Source organism: Carcharodon carcharias, chromosome 6 (genome assembly GCF_017639515.1).
Source record: "Carcharodon carcharias isolate sCarCar2 chromosome 6, sCarCar2.pri, whole genome shotgun sequence".
NCBI lineage: Eukaryota > Metazoa > Chordata > Chondrichthyes > Lamniformes > Lamnidae > Carcharodon > Carcharodon carcharias.
In genome coordinates, this window is record NC_054472.1 from 70,022,523 (window position 1) to 70,042,273 (window position 19,751).

At 37.3% G+C, this 19,751-nt stretch overlaps 1 protein-coding gene and 1 long non-coding RNA gene across 3 annotated transcripts in view; one reads left to right on the forward strand and one right to left on the reverse strand.

The window, feature by feature from the left end:
• The window catches only part of mib1 (MIB E3 ubiquitin protein ligase 1), a 183,633-nt gene that overhangs the window by 78,256 nt on the left and 85,626 nt on the right, over window positions 1-19,751 (reverse strand). The window lies entirely within an intron of this gene.
• Window positions 815-7,138, forward strand: LOC121279391. The gene is made up of 3 exons (XR_005943380.1): window positions 815-1,193; window positions 2,719-2,884; window positions 6,596-7,138. It is a non-coding gene; the product is annotated as an uncharacterized LOC121279391 (long non-coding RNA).

A 19,751-nucleotide genomic window follows, 5' to 3' on the forward strand; every position in this document is an offset into this window, starting at 1 on the left:
TATAGTATTGGGTTTGACTTAATTCTACCTCAGCTAACCGGCTGCAGATAAATTGGCACTCACAGGGTAAATAAGACCTTCTACAGTAAAATATTGTACATATCTTCAGAGGCATCAAAGCTCTGAGAGTTATGATAAAATCCATACCTGATCCAAAATCATTAGACAAAGTTATTGCTATACTTTAAATGCAAAATAAGAAGAGACTAGATGACTTATGAAACATGTTTCTCTTAGCAGGTTTTCATACTTTTGAAACAAGCAAGCTGCAAGAATTTTTCAAACAGCAATAATAAATGTATGCTACGATTCCCATTTTTTAAAAAGAAAATGCCATAGCAAGCAAACGACCTAGCACATATATTCTACAATCCCTCCAATAGTACCTCTGCACTAAGTACATTTTTTCCACAGGTCTTTATTACTTCAAAATGATAAGAAATCAAGTTACACAATCTGTTCTTTTGGTGATAGATTTTTTTTCCCACTTTCTCCCAGTTGACACTTTCCTTTGGTTCTAGCGTTCATATCCTCTGCAGTGCTTCTAACTATAGTGCAGATTGCATCAGACTCTACCATGTGCAGCAGAGGAACACTGAAAAGCCAGGAAATTATTAGTAGAAACATGAGAGACTGCTTTATTTGGCTCAACTAAAAATAGAACCAAATGGCACAGCCTCGTCAGGGATCTGCAGGATAAGCAATCGATATGCTGAGAACACGATAGAACTACCCCAGTTCTTGGATCGACAATCGACAGCTGAAAGGCTATTTTTTGCTATGGTTGACTAAATATGGTCAGGGAGGGAGCGATACTGGAGAGCTTGGTTGCCTGGCAGTGCATGTTTCAAATGCTTAGCTGACTATAAAGCTAGAGCAGTTTCATTTTTTTCTTCTGAGTGTAAAATGTGTCCAGCAGCTTTGTGTATGGAAGCTCTGACCTCAGTAGCAGACCTGACCTCTGAAGGACCACAGTAGTCTCGAACAGATGTTCAATCTATACGTAAAGCCAGAAGTGAGAAGTGACGCAGTGCAGCGTCGAAGCAGGCAGAAGATCCATCTTTCCAACTAAAGTGCCGAACCTTTCTCAGCATCTCTTTCTCTCTCCCTCTCTCTATATCTACTTCTCAGCCTCTGCTAATCACCTGAACAACCACCCTGCAGTGTTCAACTTCTGGCAGGGCAAGCAAAAGGTATTTGTTTCCCAATAATGCAGGCAGAGCTGTATAGTTCTTTTTAAAAAAAGGAAAGCTGTTAAGGCTTGTGCAAATTGCCCATTTAATTTTTTTAGGTGCATTAATAATAGAATCATGCTGTTTTTTTTTAACATCAGTGTCTAACTGATTTCTACTTTTTCCCTAGTAAAAGATGGGCCGATTTAACGACAGCAGCAAATAGTTTTGGATGAATGCTTGCATCCCTCCTTGTTAATTTGATCAACTGCAAAATACTGCATGTTTCTAACAAACTTATTTTGCATTATACTGTCATAAAGTCATTATATGGAGAGGAAGTTAATATGGTGCTGTCAGTGGCAGCTTTTAGCTAGCTATATGCATGTGTCCTGCAAACGTCCTCCCTGTTCAAGTGCAAATGTAAAGCTGTAAATTTAATTGTACATGATTTGGGTTGAGTTTAAGACACTTTTAAAAATGAGTTTCAAAGTCAACAGTAATTTTAATCTTAAACAAAACTGTACTTTTAACAGAAGATGATGCGTTCATGCCTGCATTTAGGTTTTGAGCAATAATTTGTCATAGTTTTAAAAAATCTGAGTTTAAATGCATGAAACTAACAGATATGGCTGCGACAAAAACAACCTGTTTTAAATACGCAGACTGTCTACTGGATTTTTTTTTCAATGCTGCAGTGCTTTGAATTCCCCACTAACTACAATTCGGATTTGTTCAACCTCTGAACTTTTTTTTAAAAAAAATAAACACTGTGCTGCATAATTTTACTTTCAATGCTTATCCACCTTCCGTAAAATATCTTGAATGTGATGCCATTGTCCAGACAAGCAGAAGACTTGTAGGGAAATAATACAGCTGAGAGCACTGTGCTATAGGCAAAGCGCTCTTAACAGTTTAATGGTTGATAAATTTCAAATGTGCCTGAACTGCACATTTGAACACCAGGTTCAATTTACATTTTTATGCTTTTCACATGATTATTTCAAAAGAGTTTAGCCTCTAAGGGAGAATTTACTTATGGAATTGGAAAAAGGGAAAAAATATTTAGTAGCAATCTGTTCACTTCACATTTTTTTGTATTGACATGGAAAACATGGAATAGATTTATGCCTCTTCCACCTATTCCCCAATCCTAAAAAAGTGAGTGGACAAAAAAGTACAATATTAAAGAAGTGCAGGGTAAGCATCAAATTTCCATCTAGTTTGCTTGTAGCATAAATCCCAAACATAATTAACTTCTTATTCCATGTTATCATTTCAAATATCACCAGCGATGAAATATTGGGAGGTATTTGAAGCATAGCATCAAAGCTATGGAAAGCAGAAAGATAAATTAGAAATGGACTGCTTCAGCTACTCATATTAAGACCAAAAGATCAAAGTTAGGTATCGTAAGACAAATTTTAAAATGAGACAAGCTTTTTTTTAAAATTCTTGCAAACAAAAATATGGCAACAATGAACCTACAGAAGAAAAACAAGTTAACAATAATAATCAAAAGAAGTTTCTGTGTCCACAAACACAGGCCACATCTCATAAATGGAACTTTGAAATGCATTAAAAGGGAACAACTTAATTTCTTCAGCAAATGGCACTCAAAGTTTGGATGGATAAACAACAGAAAGTGAACAGCTGCTGGCATTTGATTTTGAGTTGTGAAAGTTTAACTTCTGCACCTACCAATTTTTCAGGTAATCGATAAAATTGCTTTGGGGCAAGTTGCATTTTTAATCATCCTTTCTGTGCTATTTCTGCCATGTTAAGTGCAGCTTTTTATTCAGGTTCGAACAATAATGTTAAATTGTGCTTCAGCAAACAGGTGAATCTTATAACAAGATACATTGTTTTTAAGCATCCATATTCAAGACAGATGACCTGCAAGTGTCTTCCCTGCCTGGAACACATACTTCTTTATATGCCCATATGAACCTAAACAACTATGGAATGTAAAGAAGTATGTATTTCTGGTGGGCAACAAACAACCACGAAGAACACAAAGGCACTTAAAGTGGACCAAAATATACAATGGAAAAAATACAAGGCACTTGCATGGCTATTGTGTAAACAAGATCTACTCCAATGCTTGTTTTTTCCCTGAATTCAAAACACAATTTACATGTAAACAAACTTGGTTGAAAAGGAATAAAAGCCACAGATCAATACCAACACCACTAATAAAAAGCACAACAGAAAAATGTGGATCTAAGCACCACGCTTTAAACTAGCTGTCCATCATTTGTGTACCCAGCACAACTTTAAGCATACTAATTTTACAGGTAATTAAAGTCTGTAGCCAACATTACCACAAGATTTACAAATTTATTTTACTGCTTAAAATCATACAAAATTAAAGATCCAGAAATATTAAAAATTAAATGTTTGAGCACAAAAAGCAGTAATATCGAACTGAAAATATTGAGCACAATATGCAAGTCTCTTTTAAAGTTAATTTAACTGCTGTATGTGAAACAAGACAGCCAAAAGACTTTAGATTCTAATAAGTATTGAGCTGAGAACAAAGTATGGAGTTTCTGTGCCATCACAGAATTCCACAGAATATTTAATGCAGTGAGGGTAAATAGGTAACAATGTGTTAATAGGGTAAAACAAAGCTTGTACTCTAACCAACTGACAAACATATATATGTTGAATATTCACATTACCTTGCGCATCTTTAAATGTATGGATACAGTATTCTTTAGTTCTCTGAGCCTCAAATTGGTTTGTTTCTTGTTTGTTCCATACAACCAAGGATTCTGTCCTTTCATTTACAGCCCCGCACGGAAAAGCATGATTTCAAAGGATGCAGACATAATCACAAAACGACGACCAATAATTCTCAGTGGGTAAAATGAAATGATTTTCAAGTTAAATTACAATCAGGGACTACTGAAATGAGTTTAGCTACTGCAATTTACTATACTATCAAATGCCAAAGACTATTATTCCATTGGTATAGTAATTTTCACAATGCTTGTGCCTAAGTTAAAGACCAAGAAAGAGTGATAGTACTTAAAAACAGAAGCTGTTGTGTAACATTCTAAAAATGTAGTACATGTTTTAAATTAAAATGGGAAGTTTTTCAATGTTAATCACAGCATCTGCATATAGCTGCAGCACATTCAGCATTTAACAGATTAAACAGTAACATTAATAGTTTTCCAGAGCTCAAGAGTTCATCAAAAAGGACAAGTCCAAAAACTACCAAAATGCAGACAATACTTTAGTTGTATCGAAAACCATAGCCTTAACATACTTATATTGATAATAGTACTCTTTTCTCAATGTTTACACTGCAATTAGATTCAGAATATCTGCAATCCTAATTTTTGAAGGTTGGATTAATGTTGCAAATGATTGACTAAGTGTATATGTAATCAATATTTATCAGATAAACAAATTAAAGTCCCTGTAAATTTTTATGCATGGAAATTAATTGTGCAGTTTCTGTAAATTTGAAAATTTTTGATCAAGTTAATAACTCATAAGTTAACTACTTTTAAAAATTTGAGGCATTCAAAAGTAGTCAATTCTACAATTCCACATGCATTCCCTGTCCTTGCAATGTCACAATTTGTCCTTGCCTTCCCTGAAGCTGAAAATGCAGTTTTATGAAAATGATGTTTCAGAGCAATGTCTGAAATTGTTAAATGTTAATGCCAAATCCATTAAAATTGTAAGTGGTCTACAGTCTTAAAATTAAGAGATTTAAAAATGGTAAAAGCTGCAATAAATCAAATACTACTTTCATTTTGATAGCAATTTAGTTTAGTTGCAGCAGGATAAGATTCTCTAAATTGTTTAAAACATTATATTGTTCCTATTCATGTTTTCAAAGCTGTTATTCGCCAACTTTCACTAATCCTTGCTGAATGTTTCAATGATTAAGCTCCATTAACAAAAAAGAACTGCACATGTAGCTTTTTATCCTCCCTCCCCCACCACCTTTTTTTTTGAACGAACAATGCAGACTTTTCCAGGCCACATTTGCCTGCCAACTAATGTGATTGTTCATAGCTTTACAGATTAACAAAAAAGAGAGAATGAACTTCTACTTGGACACCAACTGCTGCAATTGACACCATTTGAACCAAATGTCTGAACACCAGTGTAGAGTACAATCAACTCTGAACAGAAGACACTAGGCTGTTGACATGGTAAATATTTCATAACCCAACTGCACACTCACTAAAGTATTCCCCTCAATAACATATCCACACTAAGCACTGCTTTAAGTTTGTCAGATCAACCTACATAGCATAACACTGCAAGGATATGCCAAGAAACAAACAGAGCTGTGTCACAAGCCAACTTCCCTTAAATAGCTTAGCCACTATAAGCGTAAAAACCTAAGCACACTGGATAAAGAGTAATAAACAAGAACACAATAATATGACATGTCTCAAGTATTGTAACAAAAATTCAGTAAAATTTTAAGTCTCTAAAAAGCGAATTCTAAGAACATTTAAACATTATTATCCCTCAAGTTTCTGTAATCGAAACTTATTTGCACAAGATGATTTGCACACTGGATAAAACATGTATGCCAAAACATAAAGCAAAACTGTACTTCCACTAACTAGTTCCAAAATGTTAAACAGTAAGAATTTCGTGCTGAGATCTTTATCATTCATCTTTCTACATCTGTTCAGATCCTTTTACTTAATGGCAAGTTTGACATTCTGTAAAGCTTCACAGACGTGGTAAATAAAAGTATCATTTTTAGGAGCTTATTTCATTTATCAATGCAACACAACTATGAATGCTGATAGTCTGAAGTTGACAAAAACTGGTTATATTTAATGAAAAAACTTGCAGAAGTTTCGACATTGCATCAGAAAAGCAATGCAAGATCGGATTTCCTTTATAGCATATGTACCAGAAACTGATATTTTACTACATGTGGATTGCCTTTGAACACCTTGGTTGAAAAATATTTTCAGAATCTGAAAAGTACCTTTGAGTGCTCAGTCATGAGCTCTGGCTGTATTCAAGTCAAAATGGCTCACAAATATATAAACTTTTAAAGATATATAATCCCAAACATAGTTACAGAAAACTACAGAATAGAATTTGAAGGACTACTGAATTACAAAAGTTGCAGAAAGAGACAACAATGTTTGAAAGACTGGTCATTGCTATTTTGCGGACAATTACTTCTTTAGCAGCATTGTTTCAATCAAGAATCCAAAATATAACATCTCTCATCCTGACCAGCTTGATTCATTCAACAGATAAAGCAGAAGTCTGAACATTTGCTGACAGTTTTGCAACTCAAAAGATTTTCAGGCGTCTGACTGACATGATGAACAGATGTTGACTTTGAAGTATTATATTGCATGTTCCAATGTCTCCATGCCCTGATATGGCCACTGCATTAAAGTACACTGCTCTTCAAACAGGCACCCACAGCAGTCTAAGCTGCCCAAGAACACTACCACAGTGGATATTAATAGCATCAATTTACAGCTGACTATGTCACTACTGTTCCAACTACAATGCACCTGTATCAACTGGCAGTGATAGCATGCCAAAAGACTCTGGATTTAAAAATATGTACATTTCACCAGAACAGAAAAAGACTCCAAAAAATATTACATTAGATATTATGATCCACAAAGGATGTGACATTTTTATTTATCCGGTCAAACAACTGCTGAAGTGAGCCAAAGAGCCACTAAAGATAATTCTCTTAAGTACGGCTGAATTTAAGGTCAAGGCTATATTGATAAGCCCTACAAAGAGTTCTGCTTTAGGCGGTGGGGGGAGACGGAAGACAGGAGGAAAAACCATTTTAAAAGTGGGAAAGTGGAGTTGAAGCCAAAGATCAACCATGACTGTATTGAATGGCAGAGCAGATTCAACCAACTATATAGTCCACTCCTGCTTCTATTTCTTATGTTCTAAGTTCTTAAAATGGAACATTCACCTTTATACTGCAATAGTGTTAATCATACAACAGTTGTAATTTTTGTTATGATTTTCAGTAACATCTATCAACTATATTAACACAAGGTGTTATAATGGATTATATGGACATTGAAATCGAATTGAAGAATCTATTGGAAATGGAATATTAATATAACTGCCACCTTCACTCCCACATTGGAAGTAGATATTTCAGGCATTTAGCCACTTCGCCAAAATCACTTTGTCTTGCTACCTCCCTCCTTTCAAATTTCTTAATGTTTCCTCTTAAAATTTCTCCTTTCACCATTGGTTGTCCACTTTTCCATCTGGTATTCCAAGATTCTTAAACAAGGAAAATGACATAAATGCAAGTTGTTGTTGTTACTGCACCACAAAGTCCCAGAGTGTTTAGGTTCTTACTTGTACACTACTTCCTAGTTTACCCACCCTGTATTTAAAAATAGTTAAATACAATTTTGAACATTTGATCTTAATTTTTCACCAAATGTTTCATATAATTTATGACATTCACAATTCATGTTTGAAGAAGGGTGATTAATAATAATGGACCTCAAGATTTTCTTCAATGTAACTTTAACCTCTTAATCAGGGCATACTTTGGAAGTTAAAATGTTAAATTCAAAGTGATGTTTGTTGCTATAAATTTCCACATCAGCCTAGGTAGAATTAGGGAAATAAATAATGTGCATTTTCAGAGAGAAAAAAAAACTTCTTTTGGAAATGAATTATAATACAGAACTACTGATTGAAAACTAATACAGAGGAATTAACATTCAAAAGTAAGCAAATTAGAAGATTCAGCATGCTATGTTCATTCTTACCAAGCTGCTGTGATACATTCTCAAATTTTCAGTGAAACACCAAATAATTAAGGGTGGAAATACAAGGAAAATTAAATAGTAAAAAGGTTAATAGATATGTTGCTTTTCTGGAGAGATTTTAATGTTTTTCTTGGCTAACATCTCACTAGCCAATGCTTTGCTAAAGCTGGTAAAATGGAACCAAATCAACTTTTCAATGGATTTGGTCCCCTTCAACCAGCTGTAGCTATGCATTGATCACAACTAGCAGGAGGAGTGAAAGCAATATCCACTCACTGCCATTACCGCTGGTATATTACCAGTTCATCAACCCGGGTGCTTTGGTTAGCTAATGCATTATATAATGTATATCATTTTCAAAGGTTTTACTTTATTATAAAGATAAAAATTAAAACCACCTGTACAAGGGATAACTCCAAGCCCAATACTATGTCCTTGAATTTCATTGCAATCGGTACCTGTCTGTATATCTGCTTATACTGAAAAACACACTGTACAGCTACATTGTATTTTAACTGAAATGAACTATGGAGTTGAAAGTTAATGTTATGAAATGATTTCAGGGAATGCATTTGTATGAACAATTCAGCCATTTTTGTTGCATTCATTTTTGAAAAAAGGACAGAAACTAAAATCTCAACTTTAAGTTTTTAAAATACATGATTAAAAAAGTATTGGAATATTTATTACTGTTATTGAGCACTATGTGAATTATTATGACTGCTTCTGAAAGAATAAAACTTAAGAGAAAGCTATAATAGCTGTTTGACGTAGAGGGTGACTGAGAAATTAACCCATGTTGAGGGTGTACAACAAAAAAAAGATAACAGACAAATATAAGTACAACACAGGAGAGCTGAATCATGTTTTATGCAGTATGCCAAATTTTAGATCAAAAGCAAACTGCTGGCACAGTAACTTGAAAACAATACATCGGTTTATAACGTTTTGATTGATCCAATAGCTTTATTGCCTTATGAATATAGTCACATAATTTGCAAAAAAAAACTGACTGGATTCAGAATAAAAATCTGTTGATAACTTATATATGGTTCCAAGTATATTTAAATATCGGCACTAAAATATTCATGAATTTAATACTGTGTTCAGTTCTAACGACGGATTTTGATTTAGAAAATGGGCCTTTCATTTGAAAAATTACACACATTACATGCAAAAATGTTATACTGCTTTGAGATCAATTTGCAATAATTGTCCCATTATTGTCATATTCAGATTTACTGAAATCTCCACTTCCCAAAAAATATACACTGCATTAAATTTAAAATGCTGCTCTTTTCACCAGATTTCAAATCTTGAAACAGTATATTCAGACAGAGTATAAGAAAAACAAAGAAAAATTGTTTAGTTTGCATATCTGGAATCAGAAATGGTAGCTCAAATGTACTCCGGCAAATTTATTTGTGGTTCTACAGCAGTACCCTTGAACATCCTTTTGTCACCTTCATAGAGGTACTCTCATATCTGCAATGCAGTTACAGCTACTGACTGACATGAGTTGAACAGTGCAGTCATTACTTAGAATAGGAACTAAATTCAGCACATCAGGGAATTAGATGAATAGTGAATGCAACTGGGTAGAAGGGAAAACAGTGGGTTTGAGACTTAATGTTAAACAAAAGGCCAATGTTAAACAAAATCTAAGATTTCGAGTAAAAAGCAAAAATAACACCGAGTTCATGATGCACATCAGCATTAACGCACAAATCAGTCAGCAAGTTCAGATGAAGAGGAAAAACATCAAGTTACGAATCGCGTAAACTTACTGGTCAATTTATGAGGCTCCGCCATTTGCATCTCACAAGCAGCCACCAGCCCTCAACCTCCCCTTTACTTTTATGAACTTTCTGGATTTGTACATTAAACTCAAATTAACCTCACTGCAGAAAGTTAGGGCTTGCATTAGATAGTATAGGTACCATTTTAATAATATGATAATTATTCATTAAATATTAATGAACTAAGGCCCAGAAAGTGCTGTGTCTCATTCCTGCTTGCATTATTTTTTTTGAGTTGTGTTTCAATCATGATATTTTTCTGTCTTTATCTATCTTCCTGTTCTTGATTTGCTTCTCTAATTCACCCTCTTCTGTTATCCCTCTGTTTCTTTCAATCTATAAATCTCATTGACAAAGGATATAGGCAATTTGTCCCATCATTCACCATGGTCCCAGATGCCCCATTGACCTCACCCCATGCAATCATCAGCTCGCATATCCAGTAACTTAAAGGGCGAAAAATTGTTAGGGCTGATTGGTACTGGAAATAATCTAACTAATGCGTACACTGTAAGATGCCTCCCTCCGGCAAAATTTGACCCATTAAGGGAGTTACAATAATGATATACAATTTTCAAACTTACAGATATGGTCAGGTTTAAGCTGCTTTGAAGGCATTGCATTTTCATAGTACACCAATAAAGTGTTTATAAGGTTTGAAGAACCTATCCCAGTCTCAATTAAATTGACTGACTGGTTCAATTAGTACATTCCACATGTACATAATATACATGCAAAGGATGAAGTGGTAAGCTAGACAGATGATAGCAATTAAAAAGGAAACATTTAACAATAAAATAAGTTTCTATACAAACAGTAAGATCAAGTAGATTAGAAGAATGATAATAGCTTTACAGATATTCAAAATGGTTGATATGTACCAATTACATACCTAATAGTCTTCGATCCTATGTGAAATAAGGTAACCATAATCAGGTGTGCATCTGAAGGTCACCATACAATATTAATTTAATTAAATACAAACCAATATGGACTTAGAAGGGTAAGATCTTGTCCAGCCAATCTCCTTGATAAAATTATAAACCAAGTCAACTGTGGCAAGTTCTACGATCTGATGTATCTAGATTTCCTGAAAGTATTTGACACAGGTCCAAGCAAAGGTGAATCCCCAAATTGTGGGCATTCAGGTTAATGAGAAATTTGCAGAAGATAGAAAACAACAGGCACTTAAAGGAACTTGCATCTTTGTTTGGTAAAAAAAAAGTGGGGTTCCCCAGGAATCACCGTTGGGACCATTGGTTTTTTTTCTAATTTGTACCAGTGCTTTGGATTCAGATAGTCAATGCAAATTGGTTAATTTTGAAAACAAATGCCAAAGTAGGAGGGCCAGTGGAATTGGGAAAGGAAGCTCAATAATTACAGAATGACTCCATAAAACAAAATGAACAGTCCAAAAGATGATGTCTAATCTTAACATATAAAGGGCTAAACAGAATGAAAAAATGGAATTTCATTTGCGTAGCACTTCTCACAAATTCAGGACATCCAAAAGAACTTTATAGCCAACTAAGTGTTTTTGAAGTGTAGTCACTGTAATGATGTAGGCAAACAACAGCCAGTTTGCGCGCTTACTTACAACCAAATAAACTGCTTTACTAATTTTGGTCGAAAGATAAATGTTGGCCAAGACACGGAGAGAACTGTCCATTCTTCAAAGAGTGCCATGCAATCTTTAACTGTCAATCAGAGAAGGCAGACCAGGGTTCTGTTAACATCAGATCTGAAAGGTACATGGAAGTATCAGCCTTTTATGAGGGGCTCTAGTCTGGAGTGTGTGGCTTAAACCCTTGACCTTCTGGTTAGAGGTGTCATTGAACCAAGAATGACTTCTTTAAAAGATTAATATCAACGTTAACAAAAAATCATATACATGTTCCCACTAAGCTGCACAGCAGCACAACAGCCTGCAAGGCACTGCACTGGCCTTGCTCCGTGATAAATTATTTGCACACAGCTGTGCAAAAAATTCAAAGGAATTGTGCACTGAAAAATAAGGGCTGCACACAACAAATACATTTTCAAGGAAGCATTGGTGGTATGCACTCATGTCATGCATGACATAACACCTCAAAACACAAAATGGATTGGATTTGACTGCAGAGATTCTGAAGGGATGAAGAATGATGAAAAATGGCTAGCATGAAAGATGTTGAAATAGCCAAGAATGAAGTTGGAGAGTTTTACAAGACTCAGGGCTCAATACGTTCAACCAATATAAAACAGCAAAGTCAAGAGAATATTGAACTATGTTACCAAAAACAATAAAACCCAGTCGAATATAGGACAGCAGGTGATGTGTTTAAAACTTCAAACTGTTGGCTACAATCCTGGATATTATAATGGCAATAATGGCAATTAGAAGGTTGAACATAAATGCACCAAATAGCCTTCATTCATTCTTAACTTTTCCTATGTGCTTTTAATTGACTTTGCATAGTGCAATTCAAGAACGATTTATTGATATTACACAACATTCATCTCAACCCATTACTCCTATAATCACTGGAATCGGAATACCACATATAGCATAAATAGAGGATGCAGGCAGCAAAACCAATCCTGAGGATTTTGGTGTGAGCCCTTTTACACCAGTATCAATACACAACTTGTTTCAAATAAATAATGTCAATGATTTGTTCAGTGTTGTTATAACTGTAAGTAACAGAGTAAAATGGTACAGAAGGTGGTGCAGAAAAACCGTAGCATAGTTTAAATTAGTAAAAGGTATTTCTAATAAACTATGGAGATTGCATATTACGGGGTCACAGGTTTAAACTAATAGATGGCAAATTTAGCATCTGTATCACGAAAAAGTGAAGAACACCTGGAACATCCTCCCACAGGGTGGAAGAATGACAAGACGTTCAGTTGGGTAAAAATTGAATGTTACAGTAAAGATAATTTAGTAATTTTCTAGATGGATTAGCCTAGATGAGTTGAATGGCCTCTCACATCCACAAATATCTTGTTTATTCAACAATCCTGCACAGACCTAAAAACTGAATCACGAATAATTAATAACTCAAATTGGAGGCATTTGAATTACAGTGCTGCACACATATCAGTTGCACAAGAACGATAACTAATGACAGAGGCCTTCAGCTAGCACAAGAGGAGAAGTGATGGAAAACATTATGACAGGAACAAAAACCTCACATTTTCTGGAATAAAAAGGAAAGTTTTTGGTGATGGATTAAGAGTCAGGCAAAACATAGTTAGACTATGCAATATAGAGGACCAAGTGCTCACAAGCACAAGGGAGAAGGACAGGAGGGCAGAGGAGAAGAGTAAGGGGGAGGGCGGAGCAAAGGGAGGGCGGAGCAAGGGGGAAGAGAGGGAGAGGGCGGAGCAAGGGGGAGGGCGTGCCATGGAGATGGTGGTTGCGCACAATGTCACCACAGAAGGGGGCGCATGCTAAGGTACTACAGACCGAGACCCACATGAGGGCACTGAGGATGGACGCAGTGACAATTGGTATAATCCCTCAAGTAAACATATGTACATTGATCAACTCAAATAGCGAAACTGAGTTATGTTGGTTATCCTATTAAAATATAAATTCTGAACTATATAATTATCTGAGTATTCATAACTGAGAATCATAAATTGTATTGTTGATAGTCGTGTACAGTTTAAAGCAAACATGACAAATCTATAAATTCGACAAAGATAAACAGCAAGTTAAAGGAATGCACATATTATGCATCATTAATAATACTAAATGAAAATCAGTTTCACTGCAAAAATTGCATTACAAATGTTCAAATTCACAAGAAGATCCTCCCATAACCTATTCTGAACTCAGTTTACTCTTAACACCAGCTAGTACAAAGTTAAAAAGTAGGTTTTTAACCAGCTTAATGAACCAATATGGAGGTAACACATAGTATAGCAGCTGGTACAGATGCACTGCACAAAGTTCATTTTTTGTCTCTGTCTTCACTAAGGAGAGGGATGATGCAGACATTCTAGTTAAAGAGAAGTGTGAAATGTTAGATACAATAAGCTAAATGAGAGAGCAAGTACTGGAGGAACTGGCATCCTTGAAGGTGGATAAATCACCAGGGTCAGGTGGACTGCATCCCAGCCGGATGAAGGAATCCAAGGAGGAAACAGCAGATGCTCTGAGCATCATTTTCCAATCCTCACTAGATACAGGCGAGGTACCAGAGGACTGGTGGTCTGTGAACATTGTACCATTATTTAAAAAGGGTGCAAAAGATAGGCCAGAAAATTATAGGCCAGAAAATTATAGGCCGGTCAGTCTGAGCACATTATTGGGAAACAATTCTGAGAGACAGGATAAACTATCACTTAGAAAGGCACAGATTGATCAGGGATAGTCAGCATGGTTTTGTTAGAAGATCGTGTCTTACTAATTTAATAGAATTTTTTGAGGAAATAACAAGGGGGATTGATGAGGGTGGTGCAGTGGATGTTATCTACATGGATTTTAGTAAGGGATTTGACAAGGTCCCACATGGCAAACTGGTCAGGAAATTGAGATCGCATGGGATACAGGGGAAGGTGACAGGTTGAATCCAAAATTGGTTCAGTGACAGGAAGCAAAGGGTAATGGTCAATGGATGTTTCTGCAAATGGAAAACAGTTTCCACTGGTGTTCCACAGGGATCAGTGTTGGGGCCCTTACTGTTTGTTGTATATATTAAAGAGATAGACTTGAAAGTGGGAGGCATGATTGGGAAATTTTCAGATCACGCAAAAATTGGCTGTGTAGTTCATATGGCAGAAGATAGCTGTCGACTCCAGGATGATATCAATGGTTTGGTTGAGTGGGCGGAGAAGTGACAAATGGAATTCAATCCAGCAAAGTAAGAGGTAATACATTTGGGGAAGACAAACAAAGCATGGGAATACTCAATTGAGAGGGGTTGAGGAAGTGAGAGACCTTGGAGTGCATGTCCACGGGTCCTGAAGGTGGCAGGACATGTGGACAAGATGGTCAACAAAGCAAATGGAATGCTTCCTTTTATTGGGTGAGGTATTGAATACAAAAGTAAAGATGTAATGATGGAACTATATAAAGCACTGGTTAGGCCGCAATTGGAATTTTGTGAACAGTTCTGGTCATATTACAGGAAGGTCATAATTGCTCTGGAGCGTGTATAGAGGAGAGTTACAAGAATGTTGCCAGGGCTTGAAAATTGCAGCAATGAGGAGAGACTGGATAGGCTGTGATGTTTTCCTTAGAACAGAGGAGATTAAGGGGTGACCTAATCGAGGTGTGCAAAATTATGAAGGGCCTAGATGGGGTCGACAAGAAAGACTTGTTTCCCTGAGCTGAGGGGTCACTTATTAGGGGGGCATAGATTAAGGTGATTGGTAGAAGGATTAGAGGAGATATGAGGAAAAACCTTTTCACCCAGAGAGTGGTGGGTGTCTGGAATTCACTGCCTAAGTTGGTGGTTGAGGCTGAAACACTCAACTCATTTAAAAGATATCTGGATCTGCACCTAAAGTGCTGTAACCTTTAGGGCTACAGATCAGGTGGCGGAAAGTGGGATTAAAATGAGCAGCTAGTTTCTTTTTTCTCTTTTTGGCCAGCACAGACACAATGGACTGAATGGCCTCTTTCTGCATCATAGCTTTTCTCTGGTTCTTTACTTGAGTGAAGGAAGAATAGCAAAGTGTGCTCATCACCTCAAGTTCCCACTTTCTTTTTGCAACCTTCTACTTACATTTCCTTGCTCATATTTGAAACATGCAAATTTTCAGCCATTTGCTGCATCTTTTGCTGCATTTTCACTGTATGGTCACTATTTCCCAAATATTGTCTTTTCTTCAAGTCACTAATTTGACCATTTCTTTATTACTTAAAGCCAACCTAATACAGGGTCCCACCTTGTAGACATACAATATAATAGGATACAAATTTTGCTAGATTCAAGAATTGTCCCTATGGATTTCTAAAATTGCATTACTGCTTCATAATGTAAGTAAGGGGAAAAGAGACAAACGAGGCACCTATAGGCCCATCCCCATCAACTCATCAGTTCACTAAGGAGAAGCTACTCAAATATATCAGACTTTAATAAAGTGCTGAGAACTTGGGCACCATGATGCAATCAAAGATTCACAGTGATAAAAAATGAAAGCTAGATAAGAACTGCTGAGGAATGAGCGAAGGGTGTCAAAAAAGCATTGCTATTAAAAACAAAATTGATTAAAATGTGAAATACAGTAACTGACGACTGTTATCTTAGCTAGAGGGAAGCTTCAGAGGGAACAGCTCTACAAAGAGACAGCATGCAGGTTCATTTTCCCTGCCATTCTTGCCATTAAATAACAGGTATTGTGTGACACAAAGTTGAATGCATCAAGTGACAGGTAAGCCGCTATACCTGTAACATGAAAAACTTTCAGAGCACCACCATGTATATCATGTAAATCTGGACATTTTTATTATGGAATTTCTCAAGAGATGAGGGTGACATGCAAGTTTTAATTAAAGTGCACATCCAGTGTGGTGAACTTAACATACAAATAATAACTTGAATTTATATGGCACCTGTAACATAGCAAACATCCCAATAAACTTCAGAGGAAAATTAACTAAATTTGATCTCGAGCCACATGGGAGCAGAATATTATGCCTCTCTTTCCACCCACCCTCACCAGGTGGATTTGCAGGCAGGTTGGGTCTGTAAAATTCTGCAGATGACTTTCCCGCCACCTAACTGCCTGCGCCATGATTTTACGGTGATGCCTAGAGTAGCCCACCTGCTCTCACCCCAGTTGATGAATTTATGGGTGCTTATTGTTTTGGCTCCAGTTTTTGCAGCCTGCGGGAGGAGCTGGGGGACCGGGGGGGGGGGGGGGGGAATAGCTGGCAGGGTAGCCTGCTCAGGCAGGAGGGAGGGATGCCTCCTTCACAGGCTCCTTTTTGCACCACACACCCACACCCCTCCTCTTCCCGCCTGGTTTATGGATTCCCCCACATCACCAATCCTGCCCCACGGCTTCCACTCATGCTTGACCGGGAGTGAATGCAGTCCCAGCAGATGCCACTGCTGGAACTAGGGAGCAGCCAGCCAATCCGATGAAGGACAGCTCTCTGAGGCAGAACTTCCTCCCCAGATCCCTTTTTTTTTGGGGGGGGGGGGGGGGGGGGGGGGTAGGTACACCCACCTCTAGACAACTAACACTCCTCAGAGAATTCAATGGGGAGTCAGCCATCAGCAGCAGGCCTAAGTTCCCCAGTGACTTTCTCAGTGGTGCCCAAGGAGATATTAGGAGAGGTAGGTTTGAAGGAGCATCTTAAATGAGGGAAAGAGACAGAGAAGATTTGTGACAGAATTCCAGAACTTTGGGCCCAGGCAGCTGAAGGCACAATCACCAATGGTGGAGTGTTTAAAACTGAGCATGCACAAGACGCCACAGTGGAGAAGCAGAGATCTCAAGAATTGCAGGGCTAGGCAAGGTAAAGAGAGATGGTGAGGGAAGAGGCCATAGAGGGATTTGAAAATAAGGATGAAATAAAGTAGGTGAAATATTTTAAAGCATCCAAGAAACTTAAAACTCATTTCCATAAATCAAAACTGAATATGATTTTAAATAAAAAAATTAAAACTAATAATTTCCTGCTGATTCCAATCACCTTGAGATGTTTTTCCCCCAAGCAGAGCAGGCAAGCAGCTGCCCAATCAAAGACAACAAAGTGCTTTTAGCCTCTGTTCACAAATGCCAGAATTTATAAGACAGTTATGTTTTAAACTGTCTCTTTTAATTTAAGGTAAAGCAGAACATCATAGAATGGGGCAAGGTGAAATCATATTGAACTCTGCCCACAGTCAGGTCCATGTGATTTGTCTCTCATGGGGTCAGAAACCTAGATCGAAACCCATAGAAATTCAACTGCCAGTTTTCACACCTTGACACCAATGAAGGGCAGCAGGCTTTGTTGGGCACCAACCCTCAGACTCAGATAGAGATACTTGGAGAGGAACATCAAAACAGCAGCTACTATGCCAAGCAGAGGGAAAGACTGTTTTTGTGTTAATCACCAAGAAGAATGCAAGTTCCATCTCTTCAAAGATCAGGGATTCATCAGAGGGTGCCTTGCTACTGGAAGTCAATTCGATGATACTCAGGAAAATGAGTGAGGCTATTTTCAAAAGGGACACAGGAAGACTTGCCCTGTTGTGGCAGGGAGAAGACAGCTTGTCGAACAGCTGGACAGACTTTATCTACGAGGCTACAAAGCTGCTGAGTGTGGTGTAACATAGAAATGGGGCGTGGGATTTTCAGTTGATGGGCAAAGTACTTTTCCTGTGGTTTAGTGTATGTATTGCTTACTAAGTAACGTTTAGTCGACGTTGATTTTAGTTTGTCATAGTAACTCTTAAAACATGAGATCTTGTTGCGTGATTCTTTCTGTTGGTCATTGGGACATTCCATCTCTTTTTAAAAGTTATCAATCTCTACGGGGATTGTAACACCTCTTATTACTCTTAGAATGTGCCCATGTGGTCAAGTTTCCCACAACAAGCAGTTGAGCAGTGAGACTAGCTGGGGTATGGAAGTCAAAATTGTCCTACTAACCTAGACCACAATACACATGAGCAAAAGGTACCACCTCATCCATATATAATGTTATTGAGTGAAGCTTCTATCAAACTTTGAAGTGTCAAATATAGAAATTGTTGCATTTAGATTGTAACTTTAAATGTAGCAAAATGTCTCAAGGTGCTTTACAGGAGTGCAATCAGACTAAAAAATCAATACTAAGTCGAAGAATCACATTATGACAGATCACCAGAAGCATGGTCAAAGAGGTAAGTTTTAAGGAGTGCCTTAGAGGAGGAGAGTGTGACCAGGTTGAAAGAGAAACTGCATAACTCAATGGAGAGCACAAAGATCTCAAGAACTGCAGGGTTGGCCAGGTATGAGAGATGGTGAGGGGCAAGGCCATAGGGGGATTTGAAAACAAGGATAAAATAAACTAAATGAAATATTTTAAAGCATCCAAAAAACTTAAAGCTAACTTCCATAAACCATGACTGAATATTCTTTTAGATGAAGGCACAGATACCAATGGTGAGGTGAAGGAAGTTGGGTTGCACAAAAGGCCAGAATTAAAGCAGCACAGAACTGTCAGAGGGTAGGGCTGGAGGAAGAACAGGGAGGTAGAGGCAATAGATTTTAAACACAAGGATGATAATTTATTTAATGGTTCGCAGTCACTTAACACCCTCAACATGTGCCAATGAGCACAGAGGCGACAGATGAACAGGGCAACTTATGACATGAGTGGCTGAGTGTCAAATAGGTTGACGTTTAAGGTACATAAAAAGACAGTTATTACTCATGATTTTCCTCTAACATGGAACTGTGATAGTTAAACCTTCCAACCTGAAAACTTATCACAGTAACAAAGCTCTACTCTGGTATATGATTGCAATTAGATTTTGCTCAACCTCAGCATAGCACAATTGTACATATTCAATTACATGTTTAGTCCTCCTGTTGTTATAAAACATATCATCCATTTGACTGAGGGACACCATGGAAGATCCCTGATAGAAACTGAAATAATTTACATCTTCACATGCAGTCTTGGGAATAAAACTCATAGGCCCATATTTTACGGTCAACTCTGAATCGACAGCGCTCGCCACTGACCTCAAAGAAAGTTTCCACCAGCATCCAGAGATTTCTGTAGCACAGATTTCACATTTTCAAACATCCGCTTGAATTTGGTGCCAAGTCAAGCGGATCACCAACCATCCAGCAACACTGATATCATCAAGCAGGCTAAGCAGCCAATCACACAGAGGTATTCTCAAAGAGAAAACCAGGAAGTTTAAAGGGAAAAAAATGGCTGAATGTCTTCACTTTTAGACCATAAGATGTGGGCCATTCAGCCCCTCGAGTCTGCTCCGCCATTCAATGAGATCATGGCTGATTTGATAATCCTCAACTCCACTTTCATGCCTTTTCCCCATAACCTTTGATTCCCTCACCGA